The 13844-nt window shown below is 39.6% G+C and overlaps 1 pseudogene; it reads left to right on the top strand.

Annotated features, from left to right (window-relative positions):
* On the top strand, window positions 1–10987 carry LOC101549977 (mas-related G-protein coupled receptor member X1-like; annotated as a pseudogene).
* Window positions 10988–13844: the final 2857 nt, after the last annotated feature.

Here is a 13844-nt window from a genome sequence, read left to right as displayed (position 1 = left end):
ATGATCCAGAGACTCACAAATAAGCCTCAAAAGAGAGTAACAAACTGCAGAGATAACTCAACAACCCACACCAGACTGAGTTCTTCTAGAACACCTCAGACTGGGGCAGATGAGGGCAGCATCCGCCCCAACAGTCCCTGGCAGCCGAAACCCTCCAGAACACAATTGCCTCCATGCACACCTCCAATCTCCACAAGCTTGGATGAGCCCCTCACGCATAAGAATCAATCTGCTGAACTCAGGTATGTGGGTTTTGTGACTGAAATCCTCAGGCTCTCATGGAGTTGGGAATAGTTTTTGATATTGAGTTATATGAGATTTTTAGCTCTTTTGGTTCCAATTCTTTATAGATATGGCTCACACACTTTTAATAAAGTATAGTATTTACTTAGAAATGATTCCAAATCAATATATTACATTTTTTATGCAGATACACAGGAGCTGATTGTTATTATAGGTTGCAATTTATTCAGTGTGTTGGACATATTTACTTCTGGTGATAATACTATAAATAGTTCTAACATGTGTACACTTTGTATTATATATTTGGCACATGCACAAACATTCTGAAAATAAACTAATACATCAGAAACAAAGGGAGGGATATGTGTGATATTTATGTGTCTTTATACATATCTTGGACTGGAGTGATAGCACAGAGGGTAGAGCGTTTGCCTTGGATTTGGCCGACCCAGGTTCTATTCCTCCATCCATCTTGGAGACCCCTGCAAGCTACCGAGAGTATCCCGCCCACTCGGCAGAGCCTGGCAAGCTCCCCGTGGCATATTTGATATGCCAAAAACAGTAACAACAAGTCTCACAATGGAGATGTTACTGGTGCCCACTCAGGCAAATCAATGAACACGGGACAGGATGACATTGGTACAGTGCTACAATACAGATCTTAAATGACCCTACTTGCCAAATCTGTCAAATATCACTTCCGTCGAAAATGACTTATCCCACAGTGCTACCACAGCTGCTGAAGATAGGTTTTGTAATTTTATCTCAGGATATATATATATATGTAGATAGATAGAGTAATTTCAACTTACATTTAAGTTATTAAAAATTGTGATTTTGCACCATTTTAGTTGCACACACTTGGCTTATTTTGCATGTTATTCAACTTCCCATGAGAATATTAGTATAATATTTAAAATTAAATTAAATTAGCACTGTAGCACTGTAACATTGAATGGAAATGACCAGACCTCTGATTCAATTGTGGATTTAGAAATCTTGGTCCTGAACTTACTGACAATCATCATTTCCCTGGTGGGGCTGGCAGGAAATGCTGTTGTCCTCTAGTTCCTGGGCTTCCAGAAGAATGCTTTCTCGGTCTATATCCCCAACTTATCTGGCGATGACTTTCTCTATCTCTAGTTCTGATTTATTTACTCTATGATTTGGGTTATTGACATCTCAAATTTCATCTCCTTTGATATGCCGAACATTGTCTATACCATGTTGACCTCTACCTATATTGCAGGCCTGAGTATTCTCAGTGCCATTAGCACTGACCTGTGCCTTTCAGTCCTGTATCCCATGTGGCATTGCTGGCACCAGCCAAATAACATTTCAGCTCTCATATGTGACCTGCTCTGGGCTCTGTCCCTAATACTGAGCATCTTGAAACAAAATTACTGTGGTAACCTCCATTTATGTTTGCAATTTGGTTTCATCATTGCTGCTTGGCTCATTTTCTTGCTTGTGCTTCTGTCTGTGAACAGCGTCACCTGGCTGGTTAGATTATGTGTCTCCAAAAGGATGCAGATGTTAAGGTTATATGTGACCGTGGGGTTCACAGTGCTGGTCTTTCTCCTCTGTGACCTGCCCTAGGGCATCAAATTGTCCCTCTTAACCTGGATTCACAATAATAATATATTCTCCTACAAATTTAATAAATTCACATATATACTAACCTGTATCAAGAGCTGTGCCAAACCCATCATTTACTTCTCTGTTGGCTTCTTTCGGCAGTGGAAGCAGCATCAAAGACAGAACCTCAGGTTGGTTCTAAAGAAGGCTTTGCAGGATGTTCCTGATGTGGATGGAAACCAAGGCAATATTCCTCAGGAGACCCTCCTAAGATGTGGGAAAGCATGTTTGTCCTAATCCAGAAGCACTGTTTTGTCATGCTGGCATGGCTTTGAGAGTCAGTTGTCCCTTTAGTTTGAGAGATTTTTTGTTGTTGTTTATTCAGACATGGGTGCCTGACCTGAAAACCTCTTCCTCCTGAAAAACTATAATTTTTGTGCCTGTGTCAAGGACACTCTAAACCATATCATTTGCCACCATGTCAAGGCAGCATTAGCAAACATGTGTCTAGGGTGCATGAAATTTTACTGTGAAAAAATCCTCCCTCAGTAGAAATTGATTGCAGAGCATAAAAATTCTGGTCTTGAAAGGAAGTCAGAGAACATTAGGGTTTCAGAGAAGTCTTTCATCACATTTCTAGAAACTCTAGAGAAAACTCAGAGTAAGAGTTCAAACTAGGTCTCTAGGTGGCTCTTTCTTGATGCAAGGTATCTTCCTAACAATGCATGTTGCTTGACTAAGTGACCTGACGAACAGTAGCGCATTACATTAAGAATGTGCTAGGCTATATAACTAAGACTTTAACCTGAAAGCTTTGTAACTTTCCACATGGTGAATCAATAAAAGAATTTTAAAAAAAGAATATGCTAGGACTGGAGAGATAGTGTAGTGCATAAAGCACTTGCCTTGCACATAATCTGGGTTTGTGCCCAGGACCACATGCGGTTCCCCCTATACCTCCAGAAGAGATTTCTGAGAACTTCTGGGTATGATTCAATACTGCCCCCTATCCCCACCATCCCCAAACATACACAATGAGCTAAATCCATTTACCAGACTTGATTTACCTTTTAATTTCCCCAATTGATTGCTTCACCATTTTCAGGTTTTCATGCCTGAAGTTGAGTTTTATAACCAAATACATAATGTTAAAGCATATTCATGATTTCAGACAGTTCTCCTCCAGTGGTTTCTGGGCTCTTGCTCCTAGTGAAACCCAAGTAATACCTTCTGTCTCTTTTCCTTCATCCAGATTCTCTGTCTCTAGGGCTCTCTGATCCCTTATGGAAGGACTATTTGCTCTCTACTTTCTTGAAGAACAGAATCTCAGAACATTAATATCATTAGTCTCATTACATAAAAAGTTTCACTCTACATTATCTAAATAATAAGTGTAAATAATACATTTTATTATTATTTCATATTCTTTGGAAGTAATGTTATAAAAACATGTTAAGTGCAGATAAAATGCACAGTTGATATGTTTTGAAAATAACTATACTCAAATGACTCAAACTTTAATCAAGATATAGAAAACATTATCATCACCTTTGCAAGGTCCCTCGTGTATTTTCTAGTCATAATGCCCCAGAATTATTATTGTTCTCTCTTAATCACCAATGTCTATTTTGGCTTGACCTTTGCCTTCTTTGTATTAGTGATCATGCTGTACATTATTATTTATACCTTCTTTGAATTAGCTAAATGCTTCAGAGTGTTAAGCACAGATTATTTTATTTAATATTGATACATCACGAATCACAAATCACGAATCAGGAAATCCCGTTGATCGTCGATTTCTCGAGCCAGCTCAGTAACCTCTCCATTCATCTTATCCGTTTTAGCAGCCTTTCTCCACTGGGCCTTCCCAAAGATGCCACATTAGAGGTTCTTTCAGGGTCAGGGGAATGAGATCCAGCTTGTTACTGGCTTTAGCATATGAATACACATTGGGAAGCTTGCAAGACTGTACCATGTGGGCAGAAAACTCTCAGTAGCTTGCTAGTTTCTCCCAGCGGGAGAAGTAGGTCATAAAATAACTCCTGAGAGCTTGCTTTTAAGTCTCTGGATGTTGGCCATTGATGGGATTACACACACCTGGGTTCTTCTGCCACTACCTTCATGCAAGAGGCTTGTCCAAATGTGTGGAGAGGGGCCTTCAGCATGGCTGTGGCTAGATTCCGGTGGTTTTCAACCACCAGGAGCTCTGCTCAGAATGGGGAGGGAATCTGGATCCCATCCCCTCTGAGGGGCCCCAGGGAAGACAGCAGGCGTGCGGGCAAGAGACTCTCTGCGGACAGTGAAAATAAGGCCAATAAATGAGCTTGTATAGCTGAGCCACTGGTGGTTTGTGGGTGTGGCTCCCACATACCTAACTTTTTTTTCCCCAAGTTGATGGGATCTGGCAACAGGCACAATGACAATATCAAGGTATCAGGAAGTCTGATGGCACCATCAGGCTGCTGAAGCACTTGCCCCGCAGGTACAGACTAACGTGCTGGTGGCACCATACTCCCAAACTTTTTAATAGCTAAGCAGTACTGCATTCTATATTTATACCATATATTCTTTGTGTTTTTTTCTTTCGGGCCACATCAGTGGTGCTCATGAACTACTCAGAGCTGTCAATCAAGTCTGGGGCCTCTCGTATGCAAAGCATTCAGTCCATTCCATTGAGTCATTTCTCTAGTTCCTATACCACATTTTCTTAATTAATCCTTAATTGATTAACACTCTATGATGTTAATAAAAAATAAACATAGTCGGTGAGGGGAAAATGTTTTAAACATTTTTTTCATGTTTTAGTTATTTTATTTAGTACTAGAATAAATATAGTTTGTTCATATGTTTTACAAATAAGAGTTCTTCATTTTCATTATCAAGAAGTTGAACTGCAGAAATAATAGTTCTCATATGGTTTTGAAACTGTATACTATTTTCTAAATAAGTTGAATCAATTTACAGTCTACCAAAGTATGAAAGGGTTCTCATTACTCTACACACCCAGTAGTGACACCTCATTGAGTTTTGATTTTTATTCTCCTAAAAATAAGTCATAAGGAGCATTTAAAAATATCTCTATTGACCATCTATATATAGGACCTCTTTGCATATGTAAAGTCGGTTCTTCAGTTATTTTTTAAATAGAATTTTTCTTTTTTTTTTGCTTTTTATGTCACACCCGGCAATACACAGAGGTTACTCCTGGCTTTGCACTCAGGAATCATCCCTGGCAGTGCTCAGAGGACCATATGGGATGCTGGGAATTGAGCCCAGGTCAGCCGCATGCAAGGCAAATGCCCTACCTGCTATACTATTGCTCTAGCCCCTTAAACGGAATTTTTTAAAAAATTAAAAATTTTATTATTTATTGGGGTTCTGTGATTTAGAATATTACTGATGATGGCTTCCTGTTCACAAAACTCCAACACCACACCCATCACCAGTGTATCCACCACCCTACCCCAAGTTTGTCCTCAATCCTCCTTTCCACCACCCCTCCCACCATCAACTCAATTGTGTAGATCAATTCTCCAATTGTGCTGCCTTTGGTCTTTTGTTGTGTGTCTTAAAGAGCCACATATGAGTGAAGTTATTCTGTATCTATCACACTGAAAATAAGAATTATTCATTTTATTAATATTGAGCAGGTAACAATAAAGTACATTGATTTATAAAGTATGTTGGACACTTTGACTTTTACCAATTTGTTTGATACAAATAGTTGTACATTTATTAATTTTGCACCTATATCTTTAGGACATGTCCATATATTTGTTTAAGACAAATTTCTATATAGTGATCTAGAAGAGAAAAGGCATATTTCATATATGCTTGTATGTATTTAGAAATTTCCTATCTTAATGATACTTTCAATTTTGTTTCCATAAAAATGTGTAATCAGCAGGCTTTTCAGAGATGGTTGGAAACTCGGAGACAAATGGTGGAGGAAGGTTACAGTGGTGGTGGGCCTTATGTTGGAATGTTGAATGCCTGTAACAAATCATATTAAACAACTTTGCAAATCTTGGTGTTTAAACAAGGTAGGGGGGAACATGATTTTCTGTTGTCCCCCAATTTGTAAATCAATTTGTAGATTTATATTTCAATGAGAAAAATCTAATTCTGTAAAAGTTTAAGTTACAAATTGTAATTTTTTATCATTTTTGGATGTCTGTAATTTGGATCCAAAAGAAATGGATCCTTGTCATATTTTTCCCATTTTTAGTATTAGCATATTCTTTACAATTCATATTCTAGTTTAATTCTAATTTTTTTTGTACCATAAAGTTTTGTCATCTACTGTAAAAATGTATAAACTGCTTGAGTCATTGCAATAAAACCAAAAGAAGTTGGAGATAGAATACGAAGAGTCTTATTTTATCTTTTGGTTGGGGCTTTTCATTTGCTTGCTTTCGATTTGGGGTTATGCTCAGCTGTGCTCAGAGATTACTCCTGGTTCAACACCCTAGGTTCACTCCTGGCAGGCTCTGGAGATTGAGCCTGGGTTGGCTGCTTGCAGAGCATTTCCACATGCACTGTACTATCGCTTGATGCAAGAGAGATTTTTGGTTTTGTATGTGGGCCACACCCGACAATGCTCAGCGGTTATTCCTGGATCTGCTCCCAGGAATTAGTCCTGGTAATCCTTGGGGAACCATGTGGGATGCGAGGGATCAACCTTGGTAGGCCACTTGCAAGGTAAATGCCCTACCTGATGTACTATCACTCCGGCCCCGCAATAGAGTTTTTTAATGTTCATCGAGTGGGCACCAGTAAAGTCTCATTGTGAGACTAGTTGTTACTATTTGGGGCATATCAAATACAGCACGGGTAGCTTGCCAGGCTCTGCCGTGCAGATGGGATACTCTAGGGCTCTCCGAGATGGACGAAAGAATCGAACCCGGGTCAGCTACATGCAAGGCAAACACCTTACCTACTGTGCTATCGCTCCAGCCCTTTTTAATATTAAATAAAGAAATTGCACTTTATGTTTAGATAAATAAATGCCCACTCACATTGCTTGATAGTAGTGTCCAGGCATACAGCTGACACTGAGATAATATACAACAATCACATGCAAGGAAGTGCACATGTTGCGTTGGGGATGTGTAGATTGAGAGATAGGGGATTAATCATCAAGTGTTGAGGGGTGTAATGTATCCAGAATGGTCAAGACTATATATCATTTACAGTTATCTCACTAGGAGGAAATCACAAGACTTGTTTGGAAACTTGATAATCTTCCCTCCTTCACCAGGTTCCATTCCTCCACAGGCTCTGCTTCGAGGCAGAGAAGCATTCTGAAACACCTCAATCTCTGAAGATTCTTCATTTCAACACAGGTCAACTTGTTACTTCTAAGGAAGGATGGAGGAAAGGTATGTTTTATCAATTTTATTACCAAAATCACACTTGTCCTTTGATGGCTGGTACACTTAACTGAATATCTAAGAATAAAAGCAAGACTGTTTGCTTTTACTGCTGCCTCTTCCCATTCTATCCTCCCCCTCTTTCAAATTTGCTATCATAGGAAGAAGTATGTTGTTTTACTGATTTAGTAGCAGAGAAATCTAAGTGTATGTATCCCTTGCCAAAATTGTGGTGAATAATCCTGTCCTCTATTTTACCTTGGAAAAGTTCTTTTTCTTACACACACACACACACACACACGAGACACACATAATCTAAAATTGGATGACTTAAGAAGACTTAGAAGACTTAAGAAGAATTTAGTCAAGGAAAATGTTAGCGAAATGGGTGGCTTAGGTAAATTTGCATGGAGTGGTAGTCACAATTTGTTAATAAAATTAATAGCAAAGAGTTTTGATATCACTATACTTGAAAGATAAAAGCAATGCAAGTTAGCAAAATTCAGAAAAGGTTATGGCTATATAACCTATGTTATATATATAGCCATATATATATGGCTATATAACATATGTACTATTGTATAAGTACAATACATACCTATACCATATGGGGTTTGATGATAAGAATAGAAGATTATATATTTTTAACTGCTTTTGGAACAGACAACAACTAATTATTATGCCCTCTACTGTTCAGCGTCATGAATAAGAAGCATAGGTGCCTGATAGAGAGCAACATTCTTATGGTTTTACTCCATCTCTTTACAGGCAACCATGAATAGCAGAACCAAGAGACACTTGCTGGTTAATTCAATCCTCTCAGTTCTGGAGGAATGAAAACTCTTTGAACTAGGAGGTCTCATACTATGTGACTGAGTCTTCCTCTTTTTAGAGAAATGATTGTCTTTTCTTTGCAGATAAGGGCTCATGCATTGATTATTTTCCTCAAGAGATTTCTAATAACACGCAGTTTTCTCCTACTTACTTATTTCTACTCAGTGGCCCACTACATGAATCATCTGCTTCTGCTCACATCAATTTTTCTCCTTCATCACTGTATCACTGTGTCACTGTCATCCCGTTGTTCATCAATTTACTTGAGCGGGCACCAGTAATGTCTTCATTCATCCCAGCCTTAAGATTTTAACAGCCTCTCCTTACTCTTTTCCAGCGATTGGAGACTCTTTTCTGGGTCAGGAGAATGAGACTGTTATTGTTACTGTATTTCGCATATCAATTACACGACAGGGAGCTTGCCAGGTTCTTCCGTGTAGGCAGGATACTTCTGGTAGCTTGCCAGGCTCTCTGAGAGGCATAAATACATCCATCCACCCATCCATATATACACACACATATATATATATAATTTCCCTCTATGATGATGTGTCGCGGCCTTGGTCCAGGAATACGTTCACTCATGCATGAGGCTCAGCCCAAGTGTGTGGAGAGCGGTCTGGAGCATGGTGACCGTTACCTAGTAGAGATTGGCTACCAGGGCTTCGTCCCTTGGGGTGGGGAGGGCTCTCACCTACCCCCCTCTGTGGCGCCTCTGAGGCAGAGTCCGGTGGCATGGTTATGGGGGTCTCATTTTATGCTCCCTTCCGGGGAGAAGCAGCCATAAGTTCTGGAGGGTGGCCGATGAGAAGATTATCTCTTATTCTCCTTCATACTTTTGTTTATTCTCTTTACTTTCTGTAATTGTTTTACCTAATGTTGGAATATAGCTCTAAATATTTTAGGCCTGACTTTGATTTGTCCTTTCTCCCTTGCCACAGAGTTTGGGTTTCTCTGGTAATAATCTCTGAACAATTCTAGACTACATTGGTATGTCTTGCTCCTCTTGCCACTAGGAGCTTAGGTATATCAGTCACGCCCATCAAGGTGCTCCCGAGTCACTCCCATTCCTTTGTTTATTCTTAATCACTTCTATGCTCCCTTCCCAAACTAGTTATTCAGTCCTTCCCCTAATCAAACTCTGTTAATCTGTAAGGTCAGAACTTGCTAGGACAGTGAACTTGTATTGTAGGTTAATATTGTCTTTGTCCTCTCTTATGTCTTTTGAATAGTTTACTTTAAAACAATATCCTTTTTGTATGGACAAAGAAAGACATTTGTTAATATGCTTTGGTAACATGGGATTTAATTGGCTTCAAATATTATTTACTCCCGGACATCTGCTTTCTTGACTTAAGCCTCAGCTACCCTTACTTCCTAGCACACCCAAAAGCAGGGTCCCAATGAGGGATGGGACGTACCCAGGGCAAGCGGTGAGTTGTGTGCTACCCTGGCATCAATATGGGCCTGGCCAAAGAGCCTAGTGCTTAACTATATGTTAAGAGCTTGGTCATGGACATATCATGTCATGATCCAAAAGCAACGACAAGACTAGGACCCTGCTAGGGATAGAAAAGACTAATCTGGCCTAGGAAGTGGGGAAATCAGGAACTTGGAATATTTCCTGTTTGTGAAGAGTTGTGATTCAGAAATAAAATCCAGGATTTAATCAGATCAGATTGAATCCAAGTAGAAGACTCCAAAGTTGTGTGGCCTCCTTAAACTATTTCAATCTCTTCCAGCTTCTGTTTCTCTCTTCTATGATAGGGGATGTCACTTCATGAATTAAACAAGGGCAGAAATATGTCCATGAGAATAAGTGATGATAACAAAAACTCTTCTTCTGTATGTTTGTTTTGTTTGGTTTTTATTTTTCTTTGTTTTATTTTATTGCAAGCCATGATTTTTTCTGTATGTTTTATGTTCCCAGGAACACCACTAGAGAATATCTGAGCCTGAATACAACTGTGACAACCTGGGTGACAGTAAACACACCACGGAATGAAAATGACAGGGGGAACTTTCTACAAACAATCGACAAGGCTTTCTTGATCACATGGATTCTGGAATGTATCGTTGCCCTGGTGGGGCTGGCAGGAAATGCTGTGGTGCTCTGGCTCCTGGGCTTCCGCATGCAGAGGAATGCTTTCTCCGTCTACATCCTCAACTTGGCAGCAGCCGATTTTGCCTTTCTCTTTATCGGGATGACATCTTGCATTAGCTCACTCTTTCCAAAATTATGGTATTTTTATGAATACCCTTTTCGATTTTTTTACACATTTTTTGTCTTTGCCTATATTGCAAGCCTGAGCTTTCTCAGTGCCATTAGCACTGAGCGCTGCCTCTCTGTCCTAAAGCCCATCTGGTACTATAGCCACCACTCAAAATACCTATCTGCTGTTGTGTGTACCCTGCTTTGGGTCCTGTCCCTGCTCCTAAGCATCCTGAAAATTGCATTCTGTGACTACCTGAGTGGAATATATGATGAATATTTGTGTGAGCTAACTGATCTAAGCATTGCCGTGTGGCTGATTTTCTGCTCTATGCTTCTATTAGTATCTAGCCTGGTGCTGCTGACCAGATTGCTGTGTGGCTCCTGGAAGTTGAAGCTGACCAGGATGTATGTAATCACTGGACTCACAGTGCTGGTCTTCCTCACCTGTGGCCTACCTTGGGGCATCTGCATGTTCCTCTGAATATGGGATGGAATATACAACTTTAGATTTTATCTTGCGACAGAGATACTATCCTGTGTCAATAGCTGTGCCAATCCCATCATTTACTTTTTCGTTGGCTCTTATAGAAATCAGAAAAGTCAGCAAAGAAGAAGCCTCAAAATAATCCTGCAGCAGGCTTTGCAGGACATTCCTGAGGAAAATGGAAGTGAAGGCTGTCCTCCTCAGGAGACTCTGGAAATGTCAGGAAGAAGTAATGATTCCTGTCTCAGAGTCATGCTTTAGTCATAATTTTCAGAAACTTTGTCATTGCATTTCAGGTATCTGAGTGTTGTCTCTTTTTTAAGTTGAATTCTAATTCATAGTACTAATAAACCACCGTCTATTTTCATGTATGCCATATAGGTAGAGCTAGAGTCATAGCACAGCAAGTAGGACTTTTGTGTTGCACGCAGACCACCCGGGTTTGATTCCTTTGCCCCTGTCGGAGACCCCGGCAAGCTACTGAGAGTATCTTGCCCACACGGCAGCGCCTGGTAAGCTACCCGTGGCATATTCGATATGCCAAAAACAGTAACAAGTCTCGCAATGGAGGCATTACTGGTGCCTGCTCGAGCAAATCAATGAGCAATGGGATGAAAATGATACAGTGATACAATATAGGTAAACATCGATTTTTACTAGTATTAACAAAAATATACTATGGGCATTCATCTTCAAGTTTTTTCACAACCCTTTTGATTTTTTTATGATAAATAATCAGAAGGGATGCATCTGGATAAGATCAAAGAAGTTGCATGTGGATATCTACAGTAATTGCCAATGACTTTCCTGGAGCCTTAGTTTTATATCTCTTTGCTATGTCTGCTTTGTGGTATTAAAGATCTTGAGTTACTTGGTTTGATGATATAGTACTTGCATGGGTTACTTTTGCTTTAACCACATATGTTATAAACTTAGGTGCTCAAGAGAAAAGAAACAAAAAAAAAAACCAAAAAAAGCAAATGAGACTAGTCAAACTAGAAAGTTTCTGCACAGAGAAGAAAACATGGGCTAACATTAAAAAAACATAATTGAAGAGGAAAATTGTTGCATACAAGACATCAAACAAGAGATGAATACCCCAGACATATAAAGCACTCATAAATATTGAGAACAACCCTGCCAAAGATTTAGGCTATTAACTCAGGACTTAAATGAAACCTCTGGACAATAACTGAGTGCTGAAATTAGGTGGAGGGACAAAAATGATAATTTTCCAGTACATGTATTGCAAACCATGATAACCAAAATGAAAGAGAAAGAAAGAGAGCAAGAGAAAAAAAGAATAAAAATTTTTGCCATGGAGATAGGCTGGGGGGCCTGGGAGTGGCAGGGAGGTGGGAAACGGGGGACATTAGTGGTGGGAAATGTACAATGGTGAAGGGACAGGTGTCCAACATTTTATGACCGAAACCCAATTGTGAACAAATTTGCAACTGTGCGTCTTGCAGTGATTCAATTTTTAATAAAGGATTAACAATAAATCATAATCCATAAGACCTATCCATCCAAAAATGGGAAAGGAAATAATCAGACAGCTCTCCAATGCATATAGCTGAAAGACACACAAACAAAAAGACACGTGAAAAATTACTCATCATCTTTTATTATTAGGAAATTTTAAAAAAGGAGACAATGAGATATTATCTGTCATCTGACACCCGTACAAATGGAACTTATATTCTAAAAATGGGAACAATTTATGTTGGCAGTATGTAGTGAAAAGGGAGACCTCACCCACTTAGGCAGAAACGTTGTCTGTTCAGCCCAGTTTGGAGGTTTTTCAGAAGAGTGAAAAGAGCATTACCATCGGACCCAACAATTCACAATTTCAGAGATGGGGTACATATATATATGTATATATGTATATACACATGTATGTAATATATCTATGCTATAGATCAAACATTATTGTAAGTATGAAATCTAAACTAAAACAATCAAATTTAGAAATGTGTATGTCAGGAGTCAGGCTGGGGTTTGGGAGGAAATCTGGACATCAGTGCAGGAAAGTCAACACCAACGGTGGGATAGGTGTTGAGACCTGGTACTCCTAACACTCAGCAAAGAATAACTGTAGGATAACATTGGCTTTGTCCTCTTAGCCTTGCTGCTGGGAACTTAGTTTACCTTAAAGCAATGTCCTTTCTGTGTGGACACAGGAAGACAGTTAATACTATGCTTTGTAATTTGGGAGTTGATTGACTGCAATAATAATTACTCCTGGGCATCTGCTTTTTCTTCTCAGTTGCCCTTATTTCCTAGCACCCCAAAAGCAGGGTCCCGACAAGAGATTGATTGGACCCAGGGAAAGCTGTGAGCAAACCTGGCATTGAAATCAGGGTAGGGCCGGGCCAAAGCACCACAATACTCAATTATAAATTGAGAACATGGTCATAGACAAACGCTGTCATGATCCAAAAGTAACAATGAGACTAGGACTCTGATGGGGTTAGGAAGACTAACCTGACCAAGGACTGTGGTCTGGAATATATAGTGAATGGCCTCAGGAAGAACCAAATTTTAAGTTTGATATATCTCTTACTGTGCTCATAGAGAATGACAATACTAGAAATATTAGAAGTAAATTTGCTATAGCTATTTAAGTGGATTACTAGCTGAGAAAAGAAGAAAGTGACAGACCCTGGATGGGATCCAGCCCTTAAGCGGATCTCTTAGTAATCTGGAGTAATCTCCTTAGATGAGATTTTGTTAATCTCCTGGAGGAGTGGTCTTACCCCTCTTTGTTGATTTGTTAATGTTCAACACCCTTATGTGTTACCATCCTATGTGATTTCTATATAAACTAAGATTGTAAGAGAAGGAGAGAGAGAAACACAGAAGCAGAGCACAACGGGAAAGAGAATCAGTGAGTCATCAGAGCCAGAAGCAGGGGAAAGAAAGAGCACAAAATGAGTCAGAAGTCAGAGTCAGAGTCAGAAGTGAGGGTCAGTCAGAACTGAAAGCGAGAAGGGCTCCAGAGAGAGAAGCAGAAGAGCTTCAGAGAGAGAAACAGAAGGGTTCCAGAGAGAAAGAGATCGGAAGAAGACAGATTGGAAGAAACCAGAGGAGAGATGATAGACAGAGAGAGGTTGAAAGA

Source organism: Sorex araneus, chromosome 6 (assembly GCF_027595985.1).
Source record: "Sorex araneus isolate mSorAra2 chromosome 6, mSorAra2.pri, whole genome shotgun sequence".
NCBI lineage: Eukaryota > Metazoa > Chordata > Mammalia > Eulipotyphla > Soricidae > Sorex > Sorex araneus.
Note: the sequence above shows the minus strand (reverse complement) of the source record. Positions and strands in the feature narration are given on the sequence as shown.